Genomic DNA, 19,592 nt, shown 5'->3' with positions numbered 1-19,592 from the left:
ACCTAAGAATAATTCCGTGTTAATTAAAGAGTTCTACCAATGGTATTAAGTGGAAAAAGGAAATACTAAAAAGAATAAAATAGTAAGCTGTTCTTCGACAGTCAGGACAAGGACTGATCAAGTCATTGTTTCTCATAGTGTCAGTTTGTCACAGATCAGGGAGAACATACGATATTTGTCCCTTTGGGACTGGCTTATTTCTAAGTGATACAGCAAAGCATGAGAACTGAAAGTAGTTCAGGAGGGTTCCAAGTGTAAAGTATTGGGAAAGAGTCGGCAGAATCAGTCCATGGAAAGTTCAGCTATGTCAAGACAAAGAACTTAGCCTTTTTCCTTGAGACAAAAGGGAGCCATTGGGAAGTTAATGAATGGCTCAAAGATCTGTTTCAAAACAATCACTTCGGTGGCAACACTGAGACAAGATTGGAATACTAGAGCGCCACAATAGTCAAGAGAGGGGTTTACAAGATGAAATGGGTTAAAGTTTAGGATCAATTTTATACAGGGTTTGAGGTATAATACTCAGTATTTTCTTAAATTATCCTCTCTTTTTTCTAAGATTCATTTATTTGAAAGGCAAATTTATATATAGAGAGAGGGAGATGCAAAAGGGGAGGGAGGGAGGTAGAGGGGGATAGAGAGAAACTTCCATATGCTGGTTCACTCCCTAAATGGCCGCAATAGCCAGGCTGGGTCAGGCTAAGGCCAGGAGCCAGAAGCTCCATCTAGGTTTCCTACACTGGTACAGGGACCCAAGTACTGGTGCAATCCTCTGCTGCTTTCCTAGGCACATAAGCAGGGAGCTGGATCAGAAATGGAGCAGCCAGGACTCAAACTGGCACCCATATGGGATGCCAGTGCTGTAGGCGGTGACTTAACTTGCTGTGCCAAGGCACCTGCCCCAAGTTATTCTTTTTAATTCTCACTTGGCACTTGGATATTATTTTTCCCATTTTATAGATGAGGACACTGAGATGTCACCTAAGGTAAACTTGGGTTCAGGTTAGTTGGTAAGGAAAAATTAGTTGGTAGGGAAAAATATGATTTTAATGATGGTCTGAAAGACTTAATGCCTATGTGTATATATGTTTTCCTACTATCTGTGGCATCAATGAATATACAAATAAAATATTTAAATTGCTTAATACAACAAAAATGCCTATGTTTGAATATACTGAATATTCTTGTCAATAGCACATTTAGCCTTGAGGAAGGATAAAATCTATGTCTTATTCTTAAAATAGCTTTTTAGTAGCTGAAGAGATCCCAAATTATATGGACTAAATATAATTTTTAATTGGAAGTATATTTAAATAGAAAATCTTTCTTAATAAAGGAAACTTTATACCAAGCAAGACTGGGCTTATAAAAATTACTATATTCTCTTGTGACCTATTTATACCATTTTTAATAAAAGGTTACATGAATATATTGACTCAAATAGTATATAATTAGAGGCTATTCTCTACAGGGACATATTTGATCTTTAAAATTGCCAAGTTAAAATTCCACTATAAAGAATACTAATACTTTGAAATAAATTTAAAATACTTAGTTTTGGATATTACTACATACTGATTTTTTAAAAAAATTTACCTTGGTTCTAAAAGAGAGATGGTGGAAATGTCTGTGCCGAGGGTAATTTGAGACACAACCACAAAGCCTGGGAAGTGGACCCCTTATGAAGGCTTCTCTATCACCACTGCCCTCTCCTTTTACCCATCTTAATCCACTGCGGTCAGAACACTGATGTTAACAGAGGGTCAAAGCTGACATTTCATACTGCCTGAGTACCTCTGCCATAGGATAAGTAACAGCTAAATCACAGAGAGGAATTCCAATTCTCCCATAAAATATCTTCATGAAGCCCAAAAATGTTATGGAGGAACTCTTATTTGAGTGTTAGGACCAATATCAATTTTGCTGAGACTGGGAAATGAGGTTATTAGTCCAATTATAAAGGGTATAAAGGAAATGCCTGGTAGACAGCATTTGACTAAACTCTTAACACTAATCTCTCAATGCAAATCATTAAATAGTTCCATTATCCCTATCTTTTGCAAACTTGCTTATCCAAAAAGAACCTTAGTTATATAATTTTTTAAAAAAGATTTATTTATTTATTTAAATAGACAGAGTTAGAGAGGCAGAGAGAGAGAGAGAGAGTCTTCCATCCACTGGTTCATTCCCAGATGGCTGCAATAGCCAAAGCTGCACTGATTCGAAATCTGGAGCCAGGAGCTTCTTCTGGGTCTCCCATGTGGGTGCAGGGGCCCAAGAACTTGGGCCATCTTTTACTGGTTTCCCAGGCCATAGCAGTGAGCTAGATCAGAAGTGCAGCAGCCGGGACTCAAACTGATGCCCATATGGGATGCCGGCGCCTGCAGGTAATGGCTTTACCTACTAAGCCACGGTGTCGGCCCGCTAGCTATATAATTTTAATGTATCATTCTTCACTTCATATAAAAACAAAAAACATACATAAGCCTTTGAAATAGTTGATGGTACCCTGTTCTGATTAAAGAGCAGGTACATTTTAAACTCAATCTCCTTGTTAAAAATTTTAAGCTGGGGTCTGTGTTACGGCAGTTGGTTAAATTGCCCCTTTGGACGCCAGCATCCAATATTGAAGTCTACATCGCTCTGCTTGCAATCCACCTAATGCACCTGGAAAGGCCATAGATGACCTGAGTAGTTGGCCCCTGCACCCTTGTAGGAAACCCAGATGGAATTCCTATCTCCTGGCTTCAGCCTGATCCACAGGCATTTAGATAGTTAAAGCAGATGAAAATCCTCTCTTCTCTGCCTTTCAAGTTAATACACACATAAGTAAATTCTTTAAAAAAAAAAAAAAGTCTAGTCTGAGTAAGCTAACCTTAGGATACAAAAATAACTTGCTACTGAGTTATTTGGCAAGTATGATATAAATATTTATTTATTTTTTTTATTTAAAACAGATAAACAGGGGCCAGCGGCATGGCGCAGCAGGTTAACGCCCTGGCCTGAAGTGTCGGCACCCCATATGGGCGTCTGTTCAAGACCCGGCTGCTCCACTTCCCATCCAGCTCTCTGCTATGGCCTGGGAAAGCAGTAGAAGATGGCCCAAGTCCTTGGGCCCCTGCACCTACGTGAGAGACGCAGAGGAAGCTCCTGGCTCCTAGCTTCGGATCAGCGCAGCTCCGGCCATTGTGGCCAATTGGGGAGTGAACCATCGGAAGGAAGACCTCCCTCCCTCTCTCTCTCTCTCTCTCTCTGTAACTCTTTCAAATAAATAAATAAATCTTAAAAAAAAAAAAACAGATAAACAAGAAAACATATCTCCTTAGTAAAAGCCATTCAAACATACTTAGAAAACTTAGAAAACTCTCCAAGAATGAATTTTAAACTCAGTTTTAGTACATATCAGAACTGAAAAAAAAAAAAAAAAGTAGTCACTGGATCTTATTCAGAGACACACTTGAATCTGTGATATGGAAAATAAATTCATTCATTCATCAATAGTAAGGCAATTTTGAAGGGAAAATGTGAAAAGAACTCTTTCTTGATGCTTTTTATTTCTTGTTTAATAAACTTCTTTGAAAATAAATTTTCTGTTATTTTGTCATATATGAATGCCATGAAATAAGGACTATTTCAATGTGGCTTTCCTTTCACCATACTATTAGTGTATATCTGCACATAAAGCTAACTCTGGGCATACATGGCATCACCAAAACACTTCATTTTTCTCCTTTCACTATTCTTGACCTTAGATTCTCATTAGGAAATCTTACTAGAATAAAATACTACACTAGAAATAGTTGGGTTGATTGTTTTAACTTCTGGGCATTATGGCAGGTTATAATCTTACTTGACAAAGACAAGATTCTCATCACAGTTGTTTAAACAAGATAAAACATCAGAGAGAAGAGAAGAAAATGGTGGTTGTACTACTGAGTTCCAGGGACTACGCGCACCAAGTGCAAACAACCACAGGTTGTACTCGAAATTGCTGAGGTCAACCCTCAGCTCAAACACCTTGCAGGTTTCCAAAAATAGCTAAGTTTACCTTGGAATACCAGATACCAGCTAAGCTAACAAACAAATGCTGAATATACTTGGGTTTTGGGTTTTTTGTTTGTTTGTTTGTTTGTTTTTAACAGCATAGGTAATTAGCTAAGAACACAGACTCTGGAGCCAGGCATGAAATTTACCAACGTACATTCTTTACTATTACTTAACTTTCCTGTGCCCTAATTTCCCTATCTATAAAACAATAAGATGGAATGTGATCATAAGACAAAATTAGTTATTACTTTTATGTAAACTGCTAAGAAAACTATCTGGAACGTAGTATTTCACATTATACATATTAGCTTTCTATTATCAGTTTGTAGAGGGAACCATCCTAAGGCAGGTTTTGACTATATATTTTATGCAAAGTTACTTTCAGATCTAGCAGTACACGTGCTGAAGGAGAGGGGTGGGCAAGAGAGAGGAAGTCTTGCTGCTCTTCATGTTCACATTAGCCACGGCACCCTGTAGAACAACATTCTTTTGCCTGAAGAGCATTAGCGACTTCAGGAACAAAGAAATTTTTCAGAAAAGACAGTAGAAAAGTAAGAGGAGAAATAAATTGTAGAGAGGAGAAGGGAGGGAAACAGAAAGGATTCAGGGCTCAGCATTTTTGACAGTACTACGGAACTTCCCAAGAATGAGGAAGTCCTTCTCTTCTCTGGGATGCAATTAAGAGTTGAAAACAGAGCAGAGAAGATCATTTAATGTAGGCCATCCATGATCCGCAAAGCCCTAGATGACTATGGGTGTATTAGAAGCCAGACATGTTGGAAAGATGCTCACTTCACGCTGGTCTGATAAACGGCTCAGTCACCTTGAATTATGGTAAATTCTCCTTGCTTTATAAAACACACATCCAAATTGTTCATTTGTTCTCTTTCACACATGTGATGTTACTAAGATTCTAGGAAGAGATGTTATGATAGATAAGAAAATATAGAGCAAAATGGACATTAAAGACTATGGTTAAATAATGACTGTAAGAGACACATATAACTAAATGATGAAGACACAGAAACTCTGACCAGACCAATCAGAAGTACTGAGATTTAATTAGTAATAAAAATTTTCTATTGCAGAAAAAGCCCCAGCATCTGAGCTTTAATGCTGAATTCTACCAAGCATTTAAGAACTAATACCAATCCTTCCAAAACTCTTCCAAAAAGTTAAGAGGAAGAAATACTTTCAAATTCATTTTACAAGGCCTGCTTAACCCCAATTCCAAAGGTAGACAAGGTCACTATAAGAATGCGTAATTATAGACCAATATACCCAATAAACATAAATGTAAAAATATTTTAGCAAAATACAAGTAAACCAAGTTTAACATCATAAAAGGATTGTTCACTGTGATCAAATAAGATTAACCTTTGGAATGCAAGGATGGTTCAACACACACAAAGGAATATATATGTTACACTGCATTAAAAGAATGAAGGCCAAACCATATGATCATCTCAAATGCAGATAAAGCATTCAGCTAAATTTGACATCTTTTCATGATAAAAGCTCTCAACCTTTTAGATATACTAAGAATGTATCTCAAGATAATAAAGACCCTTTGTCTGAGTCCACAGTCTGTTTCCGTAACAGAATACCTGACACTAGGTGATTTATTTTGGCTCTCAGTTCTGGAGACTCAGAAGTCTAAGAATGTGAGTCTGGCATCTTCTTGACATCTGGTGTTGCTTCAACTCACGGCAGAAAGTGAAAGGGCAAATGAGTACATGGGGAAGAGGCAAATCATGAAGGCAACTCACTTTATAATAACTATTCCTCATGATAACTAAATCAATTCCTCAAGAATTAACCCAGTCCCAGAGTAAGGCACCAATCCATTCATGAGGGTTCCGCTTCCTGGATCCAAATACCTCCCACAAGGCCCCACCTCCCAACCTCCCAAGATTTTAAGGTTGCAATATCTGAACATTTGGAGGACACATGCAAATCACAACACTATATATGACAAGCCCACAGGTAACATTAAATTCAACAGTGGAAAGTTGAAAGCTTTCCCTCCAAGGTCACCAATTAAGACGAGTGACTAATCTCACTTCTATTCAACATGGTACTGAAAGACATAGCCACAGCAAATAAATAATGAAAAAAAATATATAGTGAAACCAGAAAGGAAGAAGTTAAATTGGTCTTTGCAGACAACAGGATCTTTTACCTAGAAAACCCTAAGACTTACCAAAAACTTCTAGGACTAATAAATGAATTCACTAAAGTTGTAGCATATAAAAGTCAATATACAAACACACCAACAACACACTATCCAAAAAAGAAATCAAGAAAACAATTACATTTAAAACTACAAAAAATATAATAATACTTAGGAATAAATTAAGCCAGAAAGGTACAAAGAAGGCAAAAGATCTATAAAGATCTATACACTGAAGTCTATGAAACACTGACCAAAGAAATAGAAGTCAAGCGTTATTTTATGTCAGCATTATGTGCTGAGAAACGTATTGTTGGGTAAGTGTATCATGTAAATATCATGGAGTGTAATTCTACAAATCTGGATGGTATAGCCTATTACAGACCTAGGTTATACGGTACAGCCACTGCTGTGCATGTAGCCTGTTGCTGATAGAAATGCCATCACATGGCACACGACTATACATGGAAAGTTATTTCCTATTCATGGATTGGAAGAATATTGTTAAAATGTCCATACTCTGCAACACAATCTACAGAAATGATGCAATCCCTGTAAAATTGCCAATGTCATTTTTTACAAAATAGAAAAAAATATTCTAAAATTCGTATAGGATGACAAAAGACCCCAAAAAGCCATAGCAATCTTTAGAAAACAGAACAAAGCAGGAGGCATCAGGCTATCTGATTTGAAATTTTACTACAAAAATAGAGTAAAACAGCATGAAACTAGTATAAAAACAGATGCAAAAACCAATGAAACAGAATAGAGATTCTAGAAATAAATCCATGCATTTATGGTCAACTGATTTTTGACAAGGATACATGGGGAAAGATAGTTTCTTCTGTAAATAATGCTGGGGAAACTGGATGTACCTTTACAGTAGAATAAAGTTTGACCCTCAGGTCACATCATATACAAAAATCAACTCAAAATGCATTAAAAACTTAAACATAAGTTCTGAAGCAGTAAAACTGCTAAAGGAAAAGAGGGAAAGCTTTGCAGCCTTGGGAAGGGTTTCTTGGATACAACATCAAAAACACAGACAACAAAAACAGATAGGTAGGATTACATCAAACTAAGAAGCATCTGCACAGCAAAGACAACAATCAAGAAATGATGATACAGCCTATGAAGTGGGGGAAAATATTGCAAACCATGTATTTGATAAGGCGTTAATACTAAAAATACTTATGGAACTCAGCACAATTCAAAAGCAAGAGAACTAACCCAATTTAAAAACAGGCTATGGTGTGAAAGCATTCCCCCCAGTTGTATGTGATAGAAACGTACTTCTCAAATACCAGAGATCTGAGCTGCCCTTCCCATCACGGGCCCAGAGTTTTAGAAAGGCAGAAGTTTCGGGACAGGCTCAAGCCACTCTCCAAGGACGCACTACTATGGACTCGCTATTTTGATTCTCTACTCTTCACACTGTGCTTCAGGTGTGGCTCAAATGGCGCCAAGCGTGGCCTAAGCCACCACTCGGGAGGGCACAAACCATAAACTTTTGCAGTGTACAAGGCAGTGTTAATTCTGCAGGCCTGCAGGATGCAAGGTGAGGCATGGCTTCTTCCACCTATATTTTAAAGATATCCCAAGTGGCCTAAGAGCCCAGGCTGTGATTTGCTGCAGGGGTAGAGTCTACAGAGACCCCTGCGGTCATGAGACTCTAACCTAAGAGAGCTGAAGCATGGGCCGCACTTGGCAAAGATGGAGGGATAGGGCTGTCTGAGGCTTTCAGGGCCCAAATCCCACAAGAGTGTGCACCGGAATCAGGACATGGAATACTATTTCAGAGCTTGGAGGTGGAATGTGGCTTGTGGCTTATTATTCCTTCCTTCTTGCTTCTGTCTCCCTTTTCAAATGAGGATATCTGTCTCCCTTTTCAAATGAGGATATCTCAGGTTCCACCACCATACTTCAGAAGTTGGTGACTTATTTTAATTTCACAGGCCCAAAGTTAGAGAAAATTTGCTCCTGAGTCTCTTCCATACCTGATTCGAATGGAACTCTAGACTTTGGATTTTTCAGCTGGCACTGCAACAAGACTCTAGGGCTACTGGGATAGAATGAATGCATTTTACATACAAGAAGGATATTAATTTTGGGGGTTAGGAGCAGAATGCTACGGTTTCAATATGTTTCTGAAAAGTTCATGTGTTAGGAACTTTATTCGCAGATTCATGTCAGTAGTATTTAGAAGCAGAGACCCTGGGAGGTGATTAGGATTAGATGAGGTCAGAAGATGGGGTCCTCAGCATGGTATCAGTGGCTTTATAAAAAGAGGAAGACAAATCCAAGCTAGCACATTTGCTGTTCTACCATGTGATGCTCCCTACCACGTTATGATGCAGCAAAGGGGCCTGGATGGAGTGCCACACTTTTAGACTTTGGAAATTCCACTATGTGAGCTAAATAAACTGCCATTCTGTATGAATAGCCTCGTCTCAGACATCTTGTTAGAGCAACAGAAAATGGACTAAGACAGGACTTAAGCAAACATTTCTCAACAGAAAACTTACAGATGGTCGATGGGTACTTGAAAACATTGTCCAACATCACTAATCATCAAGGAAGCACAAATCAAAAGTACAAGGAGATATCTTCTCACTCCAGAGACAACAACTGCTATTATCATGGAGACAAAAAATAACAAGTGTTGACAAGGATGTGAAGAAAAGGGAACCCTTGTACATTATGAGTGGGAGTGTAAATTAGCATAGCCTTTGCAGAAAACTGTAAGGAGGTTCTTGAAAAAGTTAAAAACGATGATATATAATTCAGCAATGCCACTACTGGGTATACATCCAAAGGAAATACGATCAGTATGTCAAAGAGATACCTGAATTCCCATGTTCAGTATAGCACTATTCACTACAGCTAAGCCAAGGAAACAATCTAACTGTAGAACAACAGATGAATGGGTTAAAAAAAACATGGTACCTACACACAATGGAATACTTTTAAGCTTTGAAAAACGAGAAGAAAAATCCCACCATTTCCAACAACTTGGATGAAACTGGAGTATATTATGTTAAAATAAGCCAGGGACATAAAAGACAAGTAAGAAATCATCTGTGGATCTACAGTTGGATTGTAAACAAACAAACAAACAAACAAAAAAGAGTGGAAATCATAGAAAAGCAAGTAAAATGGTAGTTACTAGAGGCTACAGGGTGAGTGTCTGGGGAGATATTGTTCAAAGGGTACAAAGTTTCAGTGAGACAGAAAAAGTTCAAGACTTCCTGTCCATTATGGTGACTTCCTGTCCATTATGGTGACTTCCTGTCCATTATGGTGACTCCAGTTAATATCAATTTATTGTGTATTGAAAATTGCTGACAGTAAATTTTAATTGTTCATGACACAAAAAATAATTATATGAGGTAATTGATATATTAAGTAGCTTACTTCAACTATTCCATAATATATACATATTTCAAAATATTATGCACCATAAATACAAAATTTTTACTTGTAAATTAAAATAATTTAAAAAATAATAGCTATAAGAGGGCAAAATGTGTAGAGGAACCTACAAAACTACCTGTGGGCTCTAGGACAAGCAAGCTATGATATCCTTGGACTGGCTAAATTATTGAAGTTTAATATTTCAGACATGAAATAACATGAATGTATTAACAATAATCTTGGGTTGGGGAAGACCTTCCTATATAGACAAGAAACTTTAAAGAACAAGGTCAGATAATTTTTTCACAGCAGTAAAAACAGAGAAAAATATAATATTGGGGTAGAGATGTCTACTGCTATCCCTATCAAGCACTTCTTTCTACTTCCTGTGTCCATGAACACAGGGCTATAGCCAAAGGATAGTGAGCTAAAAACCAATATGGCCCACTGAAATTCCGTAACATTTAACTGCTGGTAAGAGGATCATCCAGAGCTCTTTTGCCCTACGTCAGTATCTGATGTCCTACATACAACGTGATGGAGTCTCTCCATCAGCCTGGTTCTTTGAGTGAGACTAACCCTGTTTCCCCCTAACCTGGAGTAGCCAAGCAAGCAAGAAACCTTTCACGTTTCACAGCACAGCCTCCAATTCTGACTAATACGATTAAATCCCAAATTGAAAACTGGCTATCTTGGGGAGCTGGGTGAACATTTTGGGAGATTTTTGCTGTATACAACACATATTTCTACATTTTTTTGTCACTTTTGTAATTAGAAGTTAAAAGTTAAAAAAAATATATAACAAAATGCTAACATCCAAGAACAAATATGAGGACAACTTCCTCCAGACTTGCATTACCAGATTTGGAGAACTATTTTTCATTTAGGTTACTCATGTGTCTCTAAAAATATAGCCCACAGGGAAGTGGGCATTTGGCCTAGTGGTAAAGTTGCTGGTCGGGCTGCCAGCCTGCACCCTATATTGGAGTGCCTGGGTTTGAGTTCTAGCTCTGCTCCCTACTGATTCCAGCTTCCTGCCAATACACACTCAGGTGATAGCTCAAGTAGTTAGATTTCTGGCCCCATATGGGAGACCAGGGTTGAGTTCTAGGCTTTTGGCTTTGGCCTGGCCCAGCTGTAGCCATTGTGGACATCTGATGAGTGAACTAGTAAATGGAAGCTCTATGTCTCTCAAAAACAAATAAAAAACCCCAAAACACAGAGAAGGCATTTTCTTCTTCCTGAATGGTTTCCAGTAGAGCTGCATTGGATATATCACCAATATTTAGGCCCCAGAGACAATTATCTCTATAGAATACATAGAATTAGAATGGGGTACAGAGAATAATGTTAAAATACCAAAACAGGGGCTGGCGCTGTGGCACAGCGGGTTAACGCCCTGGCCTGAAGTGCCGGCATCCCATATGGGCGCTGGTTCTAGTCCTGGCTGCTCCACTTCCTATCCAACTCTCTGCTATGGCCTGGGAAAGCAGTAGAAGACAGCTCAAGTCCTTGGGCCCCTACACCCACATGGGAGACCTGGAAGAAGCTCCTGGCTCCTAGCTTCGGATCGGCACAGCTCTGGCCGTTGCAGCCAATTGGGGAGTGAACATTGGATGGAAGACCCCTCTCTCTCTGCCTCTCCTCTCTGTGCAACTCTTACTTTCAAATAAATAAATAAATCTTTAAAAAAATACCAAAACAAACAAACAAAAACATGTTTCCCTAAACAAGATTTTTTAAAAAGATTTATTTATTTGAAAAGTTACAGAGAGAGGGAGAGAGAGAGAGGAGAGAGAGATCTTCCAGCTGCAGTATACTCCCCAGAGGGCTGCAATGGCCAGGACCAGGCTGAAGCCAGGAGCTTCATCTGTGTCTCCCAAATGGATGTCACGGGCCTAAGTTCTTGGGCCACCTCCCATTGCTTTCCCAGGCCATCAGCAGAGACCCGAATCACATGGGGAGCAGCCAGGACATGAACTGGAGCCCACATGGGGTGCTGGTATTATAGGCAATGGCTTTACCCACTAGGCCACAATGCTGGTTCCATAACTAAGTATTTGCATAAGGAAAATAAGTTCACATAAAAGTATCCAAAAGACTGGCGGTCAAAATTACTATCTTGTGAAGTCAAAAGCTCTACAACAATCCTATGAGTGTGCTTTTTCTTGACAGAATGAGAGAAGCTGAATTCAAGCATACGGATTCCATGCAAATAGTTCAAGGGCTGCTTAGGAGGGGCCCAAGAGACTAGAGGGTAAGGTTCCAGGAAAACTCTCACGTTCCTCCATCAAAGCCTTCACTTCAAACCAAAGAGCTCCAGTTTTAGTTTCTTCCACTACTATGTAACATGAGATTTTCGCCCACAGAAATGACCTGGAACTAAAAGACAGTTAGAAAATCCCTTATTTAAAATTTTAATTGTAGGAAGACACAGACATAAACTATTAAACCCCACGAAGAGAAGTTAGCACGTTAAGGTGCTTGTCTTTTGAATACTAAGAGGTTAATATCTAGGAAAGGTCTCCAATTACACATCATTGTACAAGTTCAAATAGGCACGCACCATACATGATACAATTATGTCCAAGACAATACATGATACAATTATGTCCAAGATCTGTTCGCAGTGCAACAATACACACATGTGAGCCAACCTCATTTAACAGAAGAGTTTTTCCAGCAAGTTCGTCATGAGGCAGAGGTCTGTAGGTTTTATGGCCTAGTTCATAGCATGGAGACAGAGAGAAGGGTTACTGTGAAGTCAGCCAGAGTTAAACTAACGACAGACACTGAGGGGATGAGGCTGGGTAACTGGTGATGTTTGCTGGACTGTCCTGTGGTTCAGACAGGAAGGAGCTAACTAAGAGCAACAGTTAACCAAGTTTCACAATAATAGGAATGTCTCACTGTAGAAAGCTTCATAGAACAGAGGAGAAACTCTTACGGAATAAAACAGCATGGTTATTATGCTGTTTCACAGGGAAGGGAACTACTTAATACATATCCTGTCCCATGGGCAGAACAGTAGATTCAGTTATTAGTTATCCTAAAAGCCGACAAGTGAAAAAATCATTACCAGAGCTAGTTACACCAAGCTCCCTTTTCACCTTGGACCTTACGTTTTCAGGGAGCATGTGGACAGAATGGAGAACTAGAGGGAGGCAACTAGGAAAATATGAAATCCAGAAACCACATCTACAGAAAAGTTGAAAGGACTAGAGTTCGCTTGCTGCCTGAAAGAATTTAGGAGTTCAATCATAGCACGATTCAAAGAAGTGGTAGAATCCTACAAGATAAAGATGATCTTTTCTGCTGTAACCACGGTACGCTTTCAGAGAACTGGCTTTGTCTTTATACCTTTTTGGTGGCTTCAACAATAATCTACACCTAACAGCTGCTTTATTTTTTCTTAATTCCTCTCGAACCTCAAATGTAATCTTCCTAAGAGTCGGAGAACTCAAAAGGCTTCCATAGCCTTGGAAACTCATGACTGGAGCATAGGGAGATTACTGATGCCATTAACAGGAGTGTCAATTTGTAAAGTCAACAACAGAAGTCACTGTGCACTTACTCCTCATGTGGGATCTCTGTCCTTAATGTGCTGTACATTGAGATTTAATGCTATAATGAGTACTCAAACAGTATATTTCACTTTGTGTTTCTATGGGGGTGCAAACTGTTGAAATCTTTACTTAATGCATACTAAACTGATCTTCTGTAAAAAAAAAAAAAGAAATTATCAATTCCCAACTTGACTCTCACTGGGATTAAACATGACAATAGGTCTGATCTGATTTCATCATCATTTAAAAAATCATCTATTATTTTTCACTTTATGCTTCTGTGTGGGAGCAAACTGTTGAAATCTTTACTTAATGTATGCTAAACTGATCTTCTGTATATAAAGAGAATCGAAAATGAATCTTGATGTGAATGGAAGGGGAGAGGGAGTGGGAAAGGGGAGGGTTGCGGGTGGGAGGGACGTTATGGGGGAGAAGCCATTGTAATCCATAAGCCATACTTTGGAAATTTATATTCATTAAATAAAAGTTTAAAAAAATGTAATCTTCCGAATGAACTGTTTTTTAGAGCATTTCTAGGTTTACAGCAATACTAAGCAAAAGGCACAAGGGACGCATATACCCCCGGCCCAATACATGCCCACAGCCTATGTCTCATGAACATCACCCACCAGAGTGGTACACTCGGTATAAATGATGCATTTACATTAATACATTTTTGTCACCAGATCCCGTAGTTTAATTTACAAAAACACTCACTCTTTGCATTAAACATTCTATGGGGTTGGACAAACTAAAAGCAACATATACCATTATAGTATCATACAGAACAGTGTCACAGCACGAAGAATCCTCTGTGCTATGCCTATTCCCACCACTGGCAACCTTTCTTCACTGCTGTTTTCCATAGCTTTGCCTTTTCCAGAATGTCATATAGGTGGAATCATACCATAAAGGCCTTTTCACTGGCTACTTTCACTTAGTATCACTGTATCTTTTCATGCCTTAATAGCTTACTGCTTTTTAGCACTGAACAACATTCCATTATCTGGATGAATGTAACCATTTTTAACATTTTTATTTATCTATTTTCCTTTGAGAGAGAGTGCTACGGTTTGCTGATTCACTCCCCAAATGCCCACAAGGGCTAGGGTTAGGTTGGATTGGAAGCTGGCAGTTAAGATTTCAACCCAGGTATTCCATGTGGGTGTCAGTGATACAATTACTTGAGCCATCACCTGCTACCTCCCAGGAAGCCTATTAGCAGGAAGATGGAATCAGTAATGGAACTGGGACTGAAACTCTAATCCTGCAATATGGGATGTGGGCCAAATACCCACGCTGAATGAAACAATTTTTAAAGTAGGGTTCCACTTAGTGGAGTTTTTTTTTTTTTTTTTTTTTTGTAAATGGAACTCACCAGCATGTTTTTTAAAAACATAATAGTACCTACCTATTTGACTAATATATTCATATGGCTCAAACATAAGGCATAAAATGGTATATAAGGAAAAAGTCACCATGCAATCCCATCTGCTAAGTTTCCATCCCTGCACACACAAACTGGTAACACCTCTTCATTAGTTTGTTTATCCTCCCATGGACTTTTTTTTGGTATAAAAAGCCAACATAAATAATGTATATGCATATATAGATTACACACACATACCCCTTTGAGTTTTTCCATTAATGGCTTACTCTACAAATGATTCTATACTTTTCCTTTTTGTTAGTAATATATATATGTACATATATTAATATTTTTCTTCATATAAATACATAAGTGTATCCTCATTATTTTTATAGCTGCAACAATTGTATTACCACAATTTATGCAACTGGTCTTCTAAAAATGAACACTCGGGTTTAGGGAAAGTTTAAATTATAACCAGGAAATTATTTGTTTATAAAGGACCCACAACATCTCAAATAAGAGTTAAATAATCTCCTATGGCTAACCTAATGCTAACAAAGTCACTATGCTAATTTGGGCATTTAAAATAATAGTCTTAAGTCTGAATGGACAAATGCTATTTCTAAAAAAAAAAAATCTAAGCATATTAGTAACAAATCCACAAGGTCCCACCTGGATTTTAAATTTACTGGGGATAATACCACTCACATGACTCATTCACATGATGTATCAGGGAAACTGTCAGGCATACTGGTTTGCTCATGGTTGCCACAGGGATTTTTATTTTGATTCATAACATGTGAAAGCATTATTGGACAGCATAAAGAGAATAATTATTAAGTGGCCCTTAAAATCTTCACTTTCCCCTTGGAAACATGGTAAATTGGTATATGACATTCTTGCCAGACACCAGCTATGAACAATGACTCCTTTCTCATTACTGAAGATAATTTGAGTCTTTGCCCATGTATATATAAAGGTTTAACAATCACAAGTGATGTTTATTCACCTAGTAGAATAAAATAAATTCTGCTTATAATTCATAAATTCATGTTACTAAAACAATCACTCACATAAGACTACCAAGTATTAAGTTTGATTCTCTTTTATTCTAGCAGGAAATTCTTATAAATTTCCTGCAATGACTTAAACAATGAATATTTATTATCTATACTCTCTAAGGGTGAGAATTTAATATAAATGCTAGGAATCTTTGTACAATAAAACTAATGAGGAAAACTGAGACAGGTGAAAATAATCTACACCACTTCCAATCATCATTAGTGCCTCTACTGGTAATATTTCAACTCTCGGATAAGAAATAGTTAAAGCAATACTTTAAAAGTACTTCTAATTAAAGAGAGATAAAAATGATTCTAGTAAATGGAGAATGTTTATATTTAGACATAACAAAATATTTCATGATCATTTTTTGTATCCTAGAAATGTAAAATTTAAGCCCGTATTTAAATTCATTTTTTTAAAGATCTATTTATTTTTTGAAAGGCAGAATTAGAGAGGCACAGGCAGAGACAGAGAGAGAGCTGTTCCATCTGCTGGTTCATTCCCCAAATGGCCGCAATGGCCAGGGCTGTGCTGATCTGACGCCAGGAGTCAAGAGCTTCTTCCTCTTCTTAAAAGAACACCAGTCATTGGATTCAGGGCCCACCCTACTCCAGTATTTCCCCAACTTCATTATCTATGCCAAAATTCTTTCCAAGTAAGGTTACTTTTGAGGTTTTGGGCAGACATGAACTTTTGGGAGACACTGCTCAACCCATTACACTGACCATGCAAGAGGAAAAAAGGTAAAAAAATATTTGACAGTTACACTTGTCAGTGTAAAATGTCAGGTTCAAGTGTTCCAGAACGTAGTAACTTCTTAAAAAGTATGTAATGCCGGATAAACCAGTTCACGCCGGAGCTGAGGGAAGGAAGCGACGCCGTCCGATCTGGCCGCTCTGCGGGAGTCTGAGGAACAACTCGCACCAGGTGGCCGCCGTTCCGTCGTCATGGGTAAAGGAGACCCCAACGAGCCGAGGGGCAAAATGTCCTCCTATGCCTTCTTCGTGCAGACGTGCCGGGAAGAGCACAAGAAGAAACACCCTGACTCTTCGATCAATTTCGCAGAATTCTCTAAGAAATGCTCGGAGAGATGGAAGACCATGTCTGCAAAGGAAAAGTCCAAGTTTGAAGATATGGCAAAAAGCGATAAAGCTTGTTATGACAGGGAGATGAAAAATTACGTTCCTCCCAAGGGTGCTAAGAAGGGAAAGAAAAAGGATCCCAATGCTCCTAAAAGACCACCATCTGCCTTCTTTCTGTTTTGCTCTGAACATCGCCCAAAGATCAGAAGTGAACACTCTGGCCTGTCCATTGGGGACACTGCAAAAAAATTGGGTGAGATGTGGTCTGAACAGTCAGCCAAAGATGAACAACCATATGAACAGAAAGCAGCTAAGCTAAAGGAGAAATATGAAAAGGATATTGCTGCATACCGTGCCAAGGGCAAAAGTGAAGCGGGAAAGAAGGGCCCTGCTAGGCCCACAGGCTCAAAGAAGAAGAATGAACCTGAAGATGAGGAGGAAGAAGAGGAAGAGGAAGAAGATGAAGATGATGAGGAAGAGGATGAAGATGAAGAATAAATAGCTATCCTGTAATGATGAGTGTGGAGTGTACGTGTGTGCTCAGGCAGTTGTTTTGCTAAGAATGTGAATTCAAGTGCAGCTCAATATTAGCTTCAGTATAAAAAACTGTACAGATTTTTGTATAGCTGATAAGATTCTTTGTAGAGAAAATACTTTTTTTTTTAAATGCAGGTTGTAGCTTTTTGAGGGGCTACTACATACAGTTAGATTTTAAAGCTTCTGATGTTGAATGTTCCTAAATATTTAATGGTTTCTTTAATTTCTTGACTTGTGTATGGTAGCACAGCAAAGTTGTAGGAATTAGTATCATTAGTAAATTTGGATTTTTTTTTAGGATGTTGCATTCTGTGTTTTTTTAAAAAAATTTTTGTAATAAAATTATGTATGTTAAAAAAAAAGTATGTAATGCCATCAGTTAAGAGTACAAATCTTCATTTTCACAAGGATCTGAGATGATTTAACGGAACATCTTCAAAGTGCCAAACAGTTATGGTATATTGAGCTATATAAATTTTAAAAAATGTATGGATTTCTACTTTTATTTTCACTTAATTTTCCATTTCCATGAACTTTCTGAAATACCCTAATGGTTCTTCAAAGTTTGGCCCATTGGTTTTTAAAAAAATCAATCAAGGATGACTGTTCCATCCTTTTCTGCTCGCCCAGCAGACCCCAAGGGAATTAAGGGTAAAGTTGGTGCTCTCTTTGATGAGCTTTCAGTGAGAAACTGTGGTTTTTATTAAGTATGATTGGTCTTTCCTCCCAGAAAGAACACAAATATAGCCATAATCATTAAAATGAAAGACTGGCAATTCCATCACCTAAGGATTCCCAACATCAAAGGTCCCTAAAACACAGTCTGAAATCAATGATAAAAATTAATTGGCAAAACAGAGATTAAATATGAATTGTATCTTTACTTACTTTACTATTTACCAAATACTGTTTCAGTGATAGATAATTATAAAGTTATCAACTAAGACTCAGTTTGAAATTTGGGCTTAATCACTATTTTCGAGGATGCAGAAGTATTTCTTTGGGTTTTTGGATTTAAAAAAACATATGCCATAACTTTCATGGTTTTTAGTCTGTTTTTATACAGCCTATTATCTATTTGGTTTGTGTGCTTCATAAAATGTCTGATAGATGTTATACCTTCTTCAAAAACACAATTCTTTAGTGAATGATTTCTATAATATGCTTGCTACAAATATGGCCTATTCCCATGCCTTTTCTCAATAGTGGCTTAAATAATGCAAGTACAAATGCCACTTCCTTAAATATCTGATGGGTCCTTAACACTCTGGCATGTGGTAGCTTTGTCCCCAAGCCTTTTTTTTTCTGGCCTGTCAGCTGTGAGAAACAGTTTTCTACCAATTACTGTCACAATATGAATAAATTCAAAACTGAAAATATAAGCACTGAATATTTTCAGTAAATTTATCCCCAAACTACATTAAAATAAGGATTTAGCATTTAAACAAGGAATTGAGCAAGTAATAGGAAGAAGCATCACATTGTACTTTGTCTTCTATAAATAAAAACACAATATAAGAAGCTAAGCTAAAAAGCAGTCATGCAAAGAAGAGATATGGGCAAATGACAGCAAGCATATGAAATGAGGTAAAAAAAAGTTATAGCTGCACATAAAGCATCAATTAAGAAATACAGCCTCACACAGTATTACAGAATTGCTGGATTTCTCCCCTTTTCGGGTGATTAATTATGATCTAATAATAAATACTTTTAAAATGATTTACTTAACAGTTATCTCTTTAACCAACACTAATGAGTTTCTTTTCATATGTGGCTTTAAACAAATAAACGTCAAACAAGCAGCTGGTTCCTAACATGATTTTGGTTTGAAAGGTGTTAAGAAACACGCCACAAAAATTAGTAATGTTTTTAGGTTATCACTTCTAATACTCCAAATAAACAAGATACAATTGGCTCTCAGTCTACACTGGTCTGCGCCCGGTGGGTGGGATCCAATAAAAGTTGTATGTATACAATTATGATCAATAAACACACAGTTTGAGTTGACAACACACATATAAGCCCAACGGTCTGGTCAGAACACTGCTCTTCTAGTCTGAATCACAACCAGTTTTATTTATTTATTTGTTTTTTTTTTATTTTTATTTTTTTTATTTTTTGACAGGCAGAGTGGACAGTGAGAGAGAGAGACAGAGAGAAAGGTCTTCCTTTGCCGTTGGTTCACCCTCCAATGGCCGCCGCTGCAGCCGGCGCACCGCGCTGATCCGATGGCAGGAGCCAGGAGCCAGGTGCTTTTCCTGGTCTCCCATGGGGTGCAGGGCCCAAGCACTTGGGCCATCCTCCACTGCACTTGGGCCAGAGCAGAGAGCTGGCCT

At 38.0% G+C, this 19,592-nt stretch overlaps 1 protein-coding gene and 1 pseudogene across 22 annotated transcripts in view; one reads left to right on the top strand and one right to left on the bottom strand.

Annotated features, from left to right (window-relative positions):
• NDUFAF2 (NADH:ubiquinone oxidoreductase complex assembly factor 2) overlaps positions 1-19,592 on the bottom strand; it is a 323,300-nt gene that overhangs the window by 232,312 nt on the left and 71,396 nt on the right. The window lies entirely within an intron of this gene.
• LOC138845204 (high mobility group protein B2 pseudogene) lies at positions 14,555-17,618 on the top strand (annotated as a pseudogene). The gene has a single exon (XR_016220783.1). The product of XR_016220783.1 is annotated as a high mobility group protein B2 pseudogene (transcript).

The sequence above is a fragment of the Oryctolagus cuniculus genome, chromosome 14 (genome assembly GCF_051225735.1).
Source record: "Oryctolagus cuniculus isolate XC-2025 breed Fujian yellow rabbit chromosome 14, ASM5122573v1, whole genome shotgun sequence".
NCBI classification, from domain to species: Eukaryota; Metazoa; Chordata; class Mammalia; order Lagomorpha; family Leporidae; genus Oryctolagus; species Oryctolagus cuniculus.
This window is presented reverse-complemented; position numbering and strand designations above follow the sequence as displayed.